Consider the following 14,915-nt stretch of genomic DNA (forward strand, 5'->3'; position numbering starts at 1 on the left):
AGAGAGGCTGATATGTGTGTTGGAAATGTTGATTCTTGGGGTATGCTAATGTTTATTTTATTGTTTGAATTGCGGAAGGATAGACATATTAAATGAAAAAGGGAAGCAACCATAAAGGCAACCCCCAAGTGCACCCTCAGTCCACTAACTGTAGCTAGCAGCTGTTGTGCCGCGGATGGAGTGTGTCATTGATTCTTGGAACTTTCTGCTTGTGTCTGACAGTCACCCAGTCAGGACCACGTTGAGGCCAGATGAGCTTCACCAACATCTGGGGAAGAAAAATGACTCACCGGCATAGAATCATCTTATTTTGTTTTGCTCGGGAATGTAAAGACATTGGTTGGAAGGAATGGATGTCATTGTTCTCGCTGACACAACGCGGTTGGCCACAAAACCTTCCGGGAGACGACGTGTCCAGCCAAGTTGCCTTTTAGGACAGCGACATGACGCTCGTGACTGTCAGGGAGACCAAGAAGCGTGATTGACTGCTGAAATATAATTCGTTGTGTGGTTTATTTTGAAATATTATCAATAGCTGTCCATTTTCGCCCTGAGTGGCTGCTTTCGAATTGCTCCAAATTCAACTGTGACTTTTAATGGAATGAAACAATTGAGGGTTTGAGCTACTTTGGGAGAACCCCAATTAACATATTGGCGTCTCGGGAGAATTATTGACGAAAATTGAATGTGCACTAATTTTACGCTTGATTTTTTAAATTATTATTATTATTATTATTATTATTACATTGCCACATCCCATCCCAATTCTCTGAGCTTTAAATAATCCTCTGAAACATGAATTTGAAACAAGTGAATGAGCCATGTCATCCAACATTGTGTCAAAACAAGTAACACATCTTGTGATGTTAATTGAATGTTTCTAATTTCAAGAGCCAGAGACTTAGATCTGGGTCATTGTGTGGTAATTTGGCAAAAGTGACATGTAAAAGACCTTCATTAAAGCGAGTGCAAATCAAAAAGCAGAAACAAATCACCAAACAATTTCAACATTGATTATATTTTCACTGGTGGAAGCAGCCCTTCTTTACCAGGCAACTGAATTATAATTTGACATGTCTTCAAACACAAATACCCCAATGCCAATACGACAGCTTCACCACATAGTCGTGTGTGCGTCTTACCTGACAATGGTAACACTGTTAGATAATCAGTGATTCCACCCCTGCAGCTCTGTTTCCCTTTTGATCTTGACATACTGTTTCCGTGTAGTCTGACAGTGGATTGAAAATGGTGGTCGTCTGTGCAGGCATAGCTTTGCAAGCTAGATACACGGTAACCTCACAATACGATTTGCTCAAACTTGATTGTTTAATTTCGCACTTGATGGATAGCCCACTTAAAATGAACTCGCACTTATTTAGGGTTCACTATTCACAAATGTATCTATTTGGGGGTGTTGTCTGTAGACCCTATTCACATCTATTTCTTTCAAAACATTCACCTATTCACTTTCTGCTCTTTGGTGGTGCCCTAAAATGGCACCAAAGTCCTGGCTAATGGGGACGTAGCAATTGGCGTCAAGGAGGTAGGTTGAAGTGATATATCCCACCTGAGAGAGTAAGATATTTTTTTAGCCAACCTTTGGAAGAGCTTTCGCCTTATGCATGTGTTTTTGCGGTTGCTGAGTGGTTATTAAAATGCTCAAGCGAACAAACGGCAGAGGTCTTGCCAACTGCTTGGCATACTAGTGTTGCGGTTACAGGTGTTGCAGGTGCTTGCACACACTTTTTTTTTCAAAATCAAATTCGGCTCCAGCACGCCCGCGACCCTCGTGAAGATGGGTGAAAATGGATACATTGATAGATGGAAATAATCTGTTTGTCATTTTCAAGGAAAATATTGTCATGTAAGTTTTAGATGATATTGAAGTGTTATGGGATGGTGTTTGTTTACTTGCGGAATATGTGTGGTTGAAACTACAAATATTGGCCCTCATGAAAACGTTTCACGATTCACAGAAGGGTTTTTTTTTTCATTTAAAATTGTATTCCCATGATAAATACCCTTCAATGGGTGATTCCCCCCATATTGACGTAAGTGGACTGTTTGATAAGCAGTCCACATAAGTCAGCCTCCCTCTTGAGTGACTAATCCAAGGTGTCCATTTCAATGGAGGCTCTATTGGGTTTTAAGTTGAAATGAGAGCTTTTAATGACTTCCAACGCTATTTGGAATGGAGTTTAAGTCCAATAACATACCTTTCCCTTTCACTTTGTGCCTAAATCCCTGAGCGTGCACAAAAGATCAGGGTCTTACCAAGTTGGGATAACCCTTATTTTGTCTCATTAGTGTGGTAACCTGACGCACGCTGACAAAGCCAACAGATGACGTCTACGAGCGGTCCGCTTGGCCAGAGAGGCTTTGAAAATATGGCATTTTCAAAAGTTTGCCATCCGCTGTTACACGTCGTTAACACTGCGGCGGAATGGCTATACAGGGTAAACATGTAATTAAACTTGGTAAACAAAATGCCCCTGGGTCGGCACATTGCTCTCTAATTTTTTTGTCTTTGGCTCTGTATTTGCCTTTGACACACGTATGAGAGAAAATTCCCTTTTGGCTGCCGTGGCGGTGGCAGGCGTGGACGAAGGCCTTCAGCCTAATTAGAAAACTAAATAGTCAGGAGTAACGCCGTGGCCCTCGGGAGTACAACTGCCATATCTCTTACACGCGTGATGTGGAAGGACCCCCGGATGCCGCTGGGGGGGGGGGGGGGGGGGGGGGGGGGAGTCTCACCGTTCCCCTCTTTTGCACAGCTGTCCACACACACAATCCAGACAGGCTCGCTTTCCACAGTTAAAACAGGGAATTTGTGTCCCGCACGCTGCAACGCAGCTAATGCTAAATATTTAATTCCCGCGGGTGCTAATTACAGAGCACTGGCAACACAGATTCACATTTTTTTATCCTCTCGCCCCCCATAACAACTGTAAAAGCAATTTAAGCATTTTTTCAATTAATTAAACACATAGTCTTCCAGTAACCTCTTGTCATTTTGCCCTCAAGGACCAAAGCTAATTTGTGTAGAGTGGAAACGAGTGCGCATGTGTGTTTTCATCTTTGCAAAACGCTCCAACAAAGGAATTAAAAAGGCAAGACGCGTCATTTTCACGAGACGGATCGCACTCTCTGCCCCGTGGTATTACTGCATGTGTACTCATCACATATCAGATGACTGCAAGCGGCTGCCATTATGTTATCAAAGCCGCCTCGGCCATGAAGCTAATCCCTGATGTATTTTTAGTCACAAGTGACTGATGAAGTGAAATTACTATATCAGTGATTAAAAAAAAAAATGTGGGGCCTCTCTGTGAATAGCCTTTACAAGATCGCTCTTGAACGCTGTAGCGGCAATCTAAATGAACTTGTACGACAGCAGCGAGCAGTGCCACAATACATCCATGATGACTCGGAGCTGAAGCGCAGATAAGGATATATTATGCGTTCATAATATGCCAAAATGATCATTTCGGCTCTAAAATGTCTGTTTCCATTGTGCCAGCGGAATATGAAAACAGGCCTTCCATTCAGTTAGACGTAACTCAATCAAGAATAACGAGGCAAATCTAATCGCGGTTTTTAGTCATTATAAGTGTGGGCATTTTTTTTCCAAGGGCAAAATGGACTCAAACTTACCGTCGGTGCCATGTCCTTGCTTCTGTGTTTGGTAAGGCTGTCATTGTACCAGTAAAATCATGTGTTGTATGTAAAGTCAAGTCAAGTCAACAGTATTTATAGAGCACCTTCAAACAGACATCGCTGCATACAAAGTGCTGTACATGGAGCAATTTACCATACACAATAAACAGTAAGACGAATCGGTACTAAAGGCGGTAGAAAGCACCAAGCAGTAAAATCAAGAGCAAATCTAAGTCATGCTGAGTCGAACTAAATAAATAAATATAGTAAATGTGAAGATTGCCTGGATTGTATTTTAATATTTTCCATACATTTATTATTAGTGGTCATTTTGAATAAAAAATATATGATGCGATTTTCATTGTAAAAGAATATTTTAAAAATGAATTTTCAATATGTATGTTTAAAATAGCAACCCTCGTTCAGTGTTTTGGATAATGGATGCACGGATTATTTATATAAAAACATTACAAAACTAATATTTTGTCTGGTAGGACCAAGTGTGGATGAAGGGGTACAATATGGGTTTGGATGTAATTTTAGGGGGGAAAAACATTAGTAATGTTGTTTCAAAATCCATACAAGACTTTTACTTGAGTATTATATAAAGTTATATGTGTTATTATTATTATTAAGCATGTATTTATGCTTCCCATAGTCTTCTATTTAGGACTGCCTGCAATAAAGAAACCCCTGCTACAAAGTACTGAGATTACGATTTTGGGCACTTCACGAAGGACAAACTGCACTTGGATGATGCCGTGTGAACCTTCCTCTTGGTGCCTGTTCTTTTTTTTTGTTTTGTTTTTTGTTTTTTTTTGGAGCCCACGTGTGACTTATTATAGAAAGGGTGCTGGCACACCCACCCTTCTTGGGGTTTCCTTCCCTCCTGTCATTTCAGCAGATCACAAGCAGGCTGTGAAATCCAACTAATAGTCATTATGGGATGCCGGCTCTCCCCGCAGCCTACCTGCTTGCCAAGGCGGAGTCGCTTGACGCCGCAACATATTTGCATGGTGTCATCTTATGAGCAGACAGACGACGGGATCAGCCGCATGGCTAATACGAGTAAATAGGAGGGAAGGAAGACGGGGAATTGCGTGTCCTGCACTTGGCGACATATGAAAGGAATTATACAACAACAGCACAACCCAGTGACACTAAAAACAGCCTTGAGAATGTGATGTTTCTCCTGATGTAAAATTAATGAGCACACAGCTTGTAGATGCCCCCCCGCCCCCCTGTTGCATGTGAGCTCTAAGAACTCACGCAGTCAATAAGTCTATTTCTGATCTCCGAATGGCTAAGGTTTCAAAGTGCCTTCAAAAATGGGCTTCCACAAAGTACCGATCTCACTTTTACTCTTCACCTTGTGATATTTTCTCCCTTTTTAGTCTTTCCTTTCTAAAGGTTACATGCACAGACAATGTGAGTAAAAGCAGAAATGCTGTAATTTACATGCCAGGCCTGTAGGTGGCACCGACAATCTGAAAAGGAAATTAGTATTATTTAGTTAATTTCTTTTTAGACTTGGGGTTCACAAGGATCTTTGTCCATCGCTGACATAGTAACAGAAACCATGCTCACCAATGGCACCGCAGAAGTGTTGGTCAGGGTGACACAGGACGGCCCCCTCAAAACAGACTTATTTCTAGAGTGGCTTTACTGTTTGTTTGAAATCTGGCCCTGTTTACACACAAGAAAAACAGTTACCTGTTTAGTTGCTGCGCCAGCTGTAAACCGACCCATGAATTCTCAACCAAAGACGCACCAAGCCTTGGGTTTTGGCATACTGCTACCCTCCTCGAATGTACCTCAAAGAGGAAAACACACTTGCAGATAAAAATGGCCTTATGTCAACAGCCCTTAAATACTGAGAAGACGCTCATCTTTCTTGCTCCCGTGGCGATGAGTTAAAAAAAAAGAGTGGAAAAGGGGGTTGGGTATCTTGGGGAGACGTCCTCCCCTTCCACATGTAGCGTGGCGAGGAAAGACGAGGAAGCGCAGGGGTCAGGGCTCCCGGTGCTAAGCTGTGAAAAGGCAAAAACGTTTGGCGGAGTAATTACACGCCGCACTGCTCTGGGAGTGATTAGTGATAGTTGTCTGTGCGGAGTGTTTGCCGCTCGCAGCCTTTATGGGGCCACGCTTGCCTTGCTTTGCTAACGTCTCCATTGCATTTGCATCAAGAGACTGGGGAAAGAGTTGCATATGTCAACATAAATAGTGAGAGCTCAGCCGACCTGAACCGTGCGTGTGTTTTTATAGAGTAGCTATCACAATATTTAAGTTCCATCAAGTTCCGTTTAGTTGTAAATGTAGCTAACACATAGAAGTGTAAATATGAATATAAATATAGTTGCTCAAAAACTATATTGGCCTTCAAATATATTGGACGTGACAATGGTTTTGGAAGAATCGATTTGTAATATAATCCACGCTATGTCAAGTTGTATTATTTCATCTTAATTTTCCAAATTAAAGTGAATTTTTGAATCGAATTAAAATTTTCAAGAGTAGTTGCATATTTTTATTTCTGAATTACTATACAATAAAATGACATTGCATTATTTGTAAGACACATTGTGTGTTAATAATTTGTTAAAATATTCATACATGACACTGAGTTGTTTTTATACAAATAAAAACGTATGAATTAATTCATTAATACATGGATTCATTTTTCCCATCTTTCAAGGGAGTTCTGGAACCCAACTTCAAACTGGTCTTGGCCCCGGAGCTTGATGCTTGGGAATCCCTGTGCTAAGTTAAGGTCTCTAGAGGTTAGGGTGTACATCCGACAGAGTAATCAATATTAGTTACAGACAGGTGAGGTGAAATAATGATAGTGATTAAAGTTGATAACACAGAATGAGATGAAATGGTGTGAAATTATTTTGAATAAGACCATAAGTGCTTTAATTTATCCGTGTGTAGCAGATGTTTATTTGATGTTCCAAATCCACGTCGACATTGCATGCACCTGATTAAAGCAAAAGAGCAAAAAAAAAAAAAAAGTGTCGGAACTTTTGTTATTCTTGAGCTCGCTGCCTTTGAAACACTGCCAATAATTACATAGGCCATCAACATCACTTGTGAGACTTAAAAGAAGCTTTTGATTCTAAGGTTGAATGTATTTTGCTTTCAACACCTTCTCTATGTATTAAAGCAGGGACCTGAGCTCAGCATGACAGAATGCTTGAGTTCCAAGTCATAAAAAGTGAACTAATTGGTTTCCTGAAAAAGGCTCATTTATCATTCATAAGTCATTCATAAAGCATATGAACAAAAGGTTAAACCGATGTTTAAGAAAACTATCCAGTAATATCAAAATTGCAAAAAAATAATAAATAAAATAAAGCAACCACAAAAAACAGCCCTTTGAACAAAACAAAGAGAAAACTGACAGCTTCTTTGGTCATTTTCATTGTCATCATTTGTGTCCTTGTTTTCAGCTACATGCTATTTAGCATTGATCACTGAAAGTAGCCCTAACAACATAACAAAAAGAAAACTAACAGCTTTTGTGGTCATTTTCATGGTAGTCATTAGCTTCTTTGCTTTCAGCTACATGCTAGTTATCAGAGTTAGCCAAAAAGTAGCAATTAGAAGATAACAAAAAGAAAACTGACAGCCTCTGTGGTCATTTTCATGGTAGTCATTACCTTCCTCGCTTTCAGCTACATGATGCTTAGCATCATCAGTTATAAAGTAGCCCTTAGAACATAAAAATATAACCGACAGCCTCTTTGGTCATTTTCATGGTAGTCATGACCTACCTAGTTTTCAGTTACATGCTATTTAGCATTGTTAGCATCTACTTGATTAAAATGAATCACTGCATGTAATTGATACTTAATAAGTTCTGATACTCATACAGTACTGAATAGTTTGGCCCTTTTCTGCAGTTTATCATATACTCTTAAGTTGCATTCATGTCATACATATTTACTGATAATGTAGTGGTTCACTAACCTGACTTGTGCAGCATCAGTGCTGGTCTCTATTCGAGTTCTGTGACTGAACTTTTGCCATGGTGTTATGGCCACCAAAAAAGCCAAATAAAGAGATACGTACAGGTAAAATCAGTAATGCCAAAATCATATTTGGTTCACTGCATCATTTTATGTGGTAATTGTATGAACTTTGATTTACTTTTGAGGCACATACCCCCCACCCCCACTCCAAATAGTTCCACCTTTGGGGTTGTTGCACTTGGGTTTCAATCTATTTGGGATTGTTCATATTTAGGTGACACAGCAGAATGGAAAGAGACACGAAAAACAAGGGGAAATACCTTCAAATACCACCAAATATGCACCAGGTGTTGGGAATTTTCTGCTTTGAATGTCGGACAAAAACATTTTTCACTCTTTCGAGGAAGACTTGGCAACGTCTGAGAGGAACATCTGTGCCTTGTCCAAACACAACTCACATTATTTCGACATGTTTGACTTTTAAATATTCGATTACACCCGCAATTAGCCCTTGGAGATGAGAGTTTATGGCAAAGATTGTCAAATATGGAGCAGGGAAAGGTGAATACATTAAAATAAATTCTAGGATATTATTAGCGGGTAAACTTCAATGTGATGATCACTTACCTGCAAAGACAACTGAATTGGGGTTCTTCCTCCAAGTGCAATGATTTAAAAGCAAAATTTATACTAATAAAACATGATTCATTGTTGTTCACTATTTAGAGCAGGCCTCGTTTTGTACCCCAGCAGAGATTTACGTTCATCACAGAGATTATTCAAAAGTAAAAATGTAATGTGAATGGAAATTACATTCTTATTTTATTATTGTTGTAGCTCACATTGTACTGAGCACCCAGAACAGAGATATTTGTCGCGTATTGTCACAAATGAGTTCACTTTCTAGTTCTCTGGTTATCATCACACGTGTAGATATGAAAACACGTAAGGTTGTGGCATTACATGCTTATTGAGTTGAAGTCCTATGAGAACTATGACATTTTTGCGCAACAATGTAATGTTAGCTGGTTATTCTGTAAAGTGTGATAGAAAATACCCACATACTGTAAAACAAGTACTTTGGGGAGGAGCACCATGTTGACATTGTTGTCACCAGTCAGTGTGAAGATTTTACCACCACATTTAGGGGAGTAACTCAGGAAAATGAAAACATTTCTGATGGTATTATGAAACACAGCTGCCAGGGAGCAAAAAGGTAAAAGGATGCGGCATCAAAGCGCACCCTGACCAAAATTAACAACAAACAATGCGGCTGCGGTGGAACGCTCGAGAAAAATTGACACCCCGTCTCCTCCAAGCTCGCTCCTTTGATTACAACCGTATTGGCAGCCAGTTTAAAACCATACGATACAATTAAGAATTGTGAGAAAAAAAAGTTTGAACATCGCTAGTCAATCAGGCGCCTGGTGCTTGTGTCACTTTGGCTGCTAAATGATTTCTTAGTTGATAGTTCAGTCGTATTTCCAACACACTCATTAGATACGGTCCAAAGTTGATCCTTTTTTTTCTCTGCCCCGACCGGTATTGGATGCTGACTGTGCTGCATGTGATTTTTATGAAAGATAAACTACTTTGGATGTTTTCGAAACACATACTAATCCCTGAAAACTCCTTTCAACATGAATCCATCCATGTATGATTTGAACCGCTCATCCCCATGAGGGTCGCGGGAGTGCTGGAACCTGTCCCATGCTGACTTCGGGCAGTAGGCGGTGTGCACCCAGAACAGGTTGCCAGCCAATCCTGGGGCATGCAAACGAACATTCACACTCACAATCACACCTAAGGACAATTTAGAGTGTCCAGTGCATGCTTTTTTTGGGGGGGGAATGCTGGAGTACCCAGAGAAAACCCACACAGGAACAGGGAGAACGCATAAGATAAGATAAGATAAATATCCTTTATTTGTCCCACACTGGGGAAATTTACAGTGTGGGACAAATAAAGGATATTTATCTTATCTTATCTTAAACTCATCATAAACTCCACACAGGAATCCTGGAGCCCAGAATCGAACCTACAACCTCTGCACTCTGAGGTGGACATGCTAACCAGTCAACCACAGTGCCGCCTTCAACATTAATGTGTGTACATATTTATCAAAGGCGCTGTAAGTTATGAAACATCCCGTAAAGGAAAAGTGGAGAGTCCCAAAGCACAAGAATGGAACGTGTGAAGGATTTCCCAGTCTTGTTTTTGGTGAGCATCGTGGAGAGGAAGGGTCTTCACGTATGTCAGATGGCGGCATCATATCGTTTACAAGCCCCCCCCCCCTCACATGTTCGCCCTCTACGGCGGCTCTGCATTACAAGCCTATTAAAAGCTACTTTTAATTATGCCTTCTGAGCTCTCTTGGGATAAACGTCCTTCTTACGGCATGTGTGCACTTTGGAGTGGCATCGTTTATGTTTGTTTTTTTTTTTCTTCCGGTGGTCCAATTAAAGGCCATGTTGACAGATTAAGGCTACTTCTGGTGTTGTGCTCGAATAACACATTTAGGGAAGATGATGGGCATGGAGTGGAGAGGGGAAGGTGGGGGTCTGGTGTGGGGAGGGCTGCAGTGGAACAGTGGCTGAACCCTGAGGGATTCATGTGTTTACATTACCTGGGTTGTGATCTATCACCAACCGTGTCAAATTTCATTACGCCTCACACACACAAACACACACACACACACACACACACACACATATATATATATACTGTATATATATGAAATGCAGGCCAAGCCACACACTCCTTTTCGAGTGGATTATAGTTGCTGCCAATGTGTACAGTGCAGTGGCTGTTAGCATCTCGCTCGTCTGTTTAACTTGACGGAACATGTTGCTCTTGGGTAAAGCCGCCCTGCGCATCTTGATGATGTTCAGTGATGATATTTACGTGGATGTTTACCACTCAGAATGGCTCGCAGTGCATCCATCCATGTTTCTATACCACTCATCCTAATTTGGGTCACAGGTGAGCTGGATCTGATCCCAAGTGAGGGAAGCAAGGTAAACCCTGGATTTGTGACCAGTTACTTGTAGGCCACGCACACACACACACACACACACACGCATTTTCACCTTCAAAGATATCCTTAAACGACTTTTGGGTAAACTACATTTTCAATATAGTGTTCATGCTGAATTTAATTTAGTCTTTTATTAACTTATTTTTGCAACTTATTTTTAATTTTAATTTAATTTTCATTTGATTAGTAGCTTGAACCATCAATTACTGTTGGTGACTGAATCATACAGATCAGCTACACAATGTTTACGCTGAATTGGCAAGATGTCTGCTCCCCACTTTTGCATACACCGTGTGTAAAAGTGTGAGTCATTTCATGTCATCTTTTTATACGCGGGGTCAGTGGTGAGAAGAGAACTAATGTACTACTTTAGATGCCACTTTTATAATGAGGACCCTTTATCATAAAGGGTTTATACATTGTTAATACAAAGGTTAATTTATTTTTTATTTTTTGCTCAGTCTTAATAATGTGCTAGACATTGTTAAATAACAGTGCAAATGACCTCAGGCTTGCCAGATAGTGCACACACATTTATGCGGTTATGTAGTGGTAAAAAAGTGATACTTCTTTCACTTTAAAATATGTCCACGTTTGCTATTTTGAAATGGTCAAAGCTTAAGGCAACCACCGAATAAGACACAGGATAGTTAACGCTAGTGTGTGGTGTAGTTTGATTTTGCCAAATCGTGAGCCAGCGCTTACTATTTATAACTGGTTCATACTTACAAAAGGTGAATAATGTCTAGCGTAATGTTTTCATACAATAGTAATGACCATTGCAGCGCATAACAAAAGATAGTTCATACAGTGTACTTCAGCATCAAGTAAACACAATATTAGAGGAAGAATAGAAAACTCCAGTGGGTGGTAGTAACTTGAACTGTACAGTCGTGAACCAGCATTTCCTGTTGATAACTGATATAAGTGGACAAAAGGTTTAAAATGTCATGAGTAAGGGATTTTTTTATTTAAGTTCCAGATGCCAGTGCCAGATTTTGTTTTTGTTTTACTGTATTTTTTAAAATTTGTTTTTAAAGGTTTCAAATCAATATCGCTTCAAACATTCCTTTAACAGTCAAGGTTTTATGATGGTTCAGTGGGAACCTGAAAGGGATTGATTGATTTCCACAATTTGTGAGAAAAAAAAAGTGTAACTCTGACTTTTCACTGTATTTTGGCCTCTGTAAGTGTACGCGGGGCATCATCAGTCTGAATGCTTGCTGACTGCAAGGCCCTGACAGAAGGCTCCCATCCACATTCAAGGCTTCATTGTAACCAATCAATATTCATTTAGTCAGCCCGCCTATTGACTCCCTACTGAAATAATATTACAGGTCATTTATCACGTCACTGAGCAAGGACAATTAGATCCTTTATCCTCCCCCCCAAAAAAGTGGATATTGAGTAAGTCTGGAAAACACCCAAGTGTAAATAAGTATTTTCTTCATAAAACACTATAGGCAGGGACAGGAAAAATCAATAGCTGCTTCCTGTGATCCATCTCAAGCAAATCAATCATCGTGTGTGCAGCGGGGCAAGCAGCAGGAGGAGGAGAAGAATGGCGGCGGTGGCGGCGGTCCGCAATCTTTGGCCGATACCCCCTCATTTTGGAGCCACTTCTCATAATGGGGTCATCATTTCATCACTTAGCGCATCGCAGCAGTCTGCCATTCAGCCCCATGAGGGTGGGCGGCGCCATCAGATGAACACCATACATCTTCATCCGGGTCAAGTCAAGGAAAAGCAGATCAGAAAATCAACGTTTTTCATTGTAATTCAGCGACCCGCACCACACATTTACATTCATATAAAAAAAGATAAAATAATCAATGTATGTGTGTGTGTGTCAGGTGAGTTCCTCTTTAAGCATCTGGTAAAAAACAAAAAGCAAAAGCAAATAAAAACAACCAAATAGTAGTAAAAGTGACTGTGCACGTCAGCTAAAAGTTATACATACAATATAATTATAATGTAATTATTATAAAAATATATTAAATATATAATTATATATATATATACAAGGTATATATATTTTGTTCACCACTTATACAAATAATAACAGGGTATATATAAACATACTTCAATATTGTGCAGTATATATATATTTTCCAAAAATGCCAACATTGAATAAGATATATATACCATCACGAGACAAAATTATACTTAATATACTGTGCACAGTACTTTTTCAACCGTAATTGCTCCAAGCACCATACAAAGTTTATAATTATTACATAAATTCACATGTGATTATATGCGGTTTAATGCGTGTGTTTTTTCAAGAGGTTGTATTTGTTGATGAGCTGTGTGAAATACTGTGAAGGCCTATAATGGTCCACAAGCCCTATGTTGCCCATCCTTGGTCTTAAACATGTGTTTAATCATCAAAAAAACACGCCTTATCTCTCTAGTATTTTAATGGCACAATAATAACAATAATTAATAATAATGATAATCATCATCATCATCATAAATAAGAAGTAAGGCAAAAATCAGTCACATCAATTTGGGTTATTTTGGATCCCCCAAAGCATTATTTTGGATTGTGGGAAGGGGGGTGGGGTCGTTTCAGGGGGACTTGAGGGGAACTGTTTTGAATTTCAATTGACTTCCAAGTGGCAAAAAGCCCTCAGCTAATACATCAAAGAAAAATTGGTGTCAACTAATCGGTTTAGGACAAAATCCCATGAATACTTGAAGCATTTTGGTGCACCACTTAAAAAAAATCCACATTCCTAATAGCATCTGAATGCAATTAAAAAGAAAAGTTTTCAAGGGTGGACTAAGTATAACGAAACAAATACATGTACTGTAATTAAGCACATAAGCCATCAAATAGCTTCAAATACAAAAATTCATACTCACCTGTGTGTGCAGTTGGCACGATTTTCAACCCTATCATCAATGCAATTAGCATTTGTGCTTTCAAATATAAGAATAAAGAAAAAGGGTTCCATTCCGGTGAGTCTTGTTGTCGTATCAGCATCATGCTGCTGTCCCGCGCTGTCATCTGTTCATTAGACGCTCGACTCGCTTTTGTTTCGCCCTCCCCTCCTCCGCTTTTCCCCTTCTTTTTTGGAAAGGCTGCCTTCGCCGCTCTCCGCTCTCCAACGTCATCACTCTTTTTTCACCCTTTTTTGCGTTGCAGTTTTTTTTTAACCACGTGATCATCAGTCGCGCGCGCACACGCTCTTTAGCAGCGCCTACAGCGATCCCTTTCGGCTTAACGGGGACTTGAACCAGACAGCAAAGACGCAATCCACACGCGCAGAGAAAATACACTGCTTTGAATCATAATAATATATAAAAGTACGGCATAAAAGATCATGCCGTTTTTTTTTTGTTTTTTTTTCTTACACCGTTTGTAAATGCTAATATATACATATGAATAATGCACAACTACGAAATACAATCATAATTATTATCACAAATATATTAAGATGTACATAATAATACACTATTTCATTATTAACAAATTATGAATGTGTGGCCAATCTAACACGAAATAAATCGGCAAAAAAAAGTAAAGGAAACGTGAATATATTAATAAATAAAGACATAATTCAGGTGCAATAATCATTGTAACATAAACCAAAAAGTAAATATGCAAATACGTTGCACACTATTTTCAAACTAACAGACTGACCAAGAAAAACTATTCAATATATGGGCGGAAAAAAAGGAGTAAAAATTGACCCTAACGAGTGAGCGCAATGCTTTTTTTTTTTCATGCGATGCACAGTTCTCACATTCCGTGGCACGCTTCGGGAATTACTGCCAGACACTCACACTCATAGTCACAGACACACATTTTTACTTTCACGCGCGTACAGATAAAGCTACCGCGCACCAATTAACAAGATGCTGAACTTAAAAAAGGGCACCTGAATGGATGAAAACGCCTTCATGGCAGATTCTCACTTTGCTGCTTTCCTACGCGCAAAAAAAAAACGCACGGAAAATACCAAAAATGAACGAGAGAAGAAGGAACCCTGGTTGTAAAAACGAAGTCAATAAGAAAAACAATAAATCCTGGTTTGTGCGTCTATCTTGAAAGCAGCGAATGGAGTGTGCAGGGGGGTGGAAGAAAAAACATACAGGGAGGGGGAAACAAAAAGTTGACAAGACTGGCGTGATGTCGCCATCCGAAATGAGCCCGTGCATTGTTCCACTTGGGGAGGGAGCGTGTGAAGACCAATAAATATATATATAAGTGAGAGAAATGAAAGAATGTTCGTTAA

The 14,915-nt window shown here is 39.7% G+C and overlaps 2 long non-coding RNA genes across 2 annotated transcripts; both read right to left on the reverse strand.

Moving 5' to 3' along the window:
- Positions 1-4,489: 4,489 nt before the first annotated feature.
- LOC127600089 (uncharacterized) lies at positions 4,490-9,528 on the reverse strand. The gene is made up of 2 exons (XR_007962268.1): positions 7,323-9,528; positions 4,490-7,209 (listed from the first exon to the last, which is right to left on the reverse strand). It is a non-coding gene; the product is annotated as an uncharacterized LOC127600089 (long non-coding RNA).
- A 396-nt stretch (positions 9,529-9,924) lies between these two features.
- LOC127600060 (uncharacterized) lies at positions 9,925-14,905 on the reverse strand. The gene is made up of 2 exons (XR_007962234.1): positions 13,540-14,905; positions 9,925-12,391 (listed from the first exon to the last, which is right to left on the reverse strand). It is a non-coding gene; the product is annotated as an uncharacterized LOC127600060 (long non-coding RNA).
- Between the last annotated feature and the right edge of the window lie 10 nt (positions 14,906-14,915).

The sequence above is a fragment of the Hippocampus zosterae genome, chromosome 4 (assembly GCF_025434085.1).
Source record: "Hippocampus zosterae strain Florida chromosome 4, ASM2543408v3, whole genome shotgun sequence".
In the NCBI taxonomy this organism is placed as follows: Eukaryota; Metazoa; Chordata; class Actinopteri; order Syngnathiformes; family Syngnathidae; genus Hippocampus; species Hippocampus zosterae.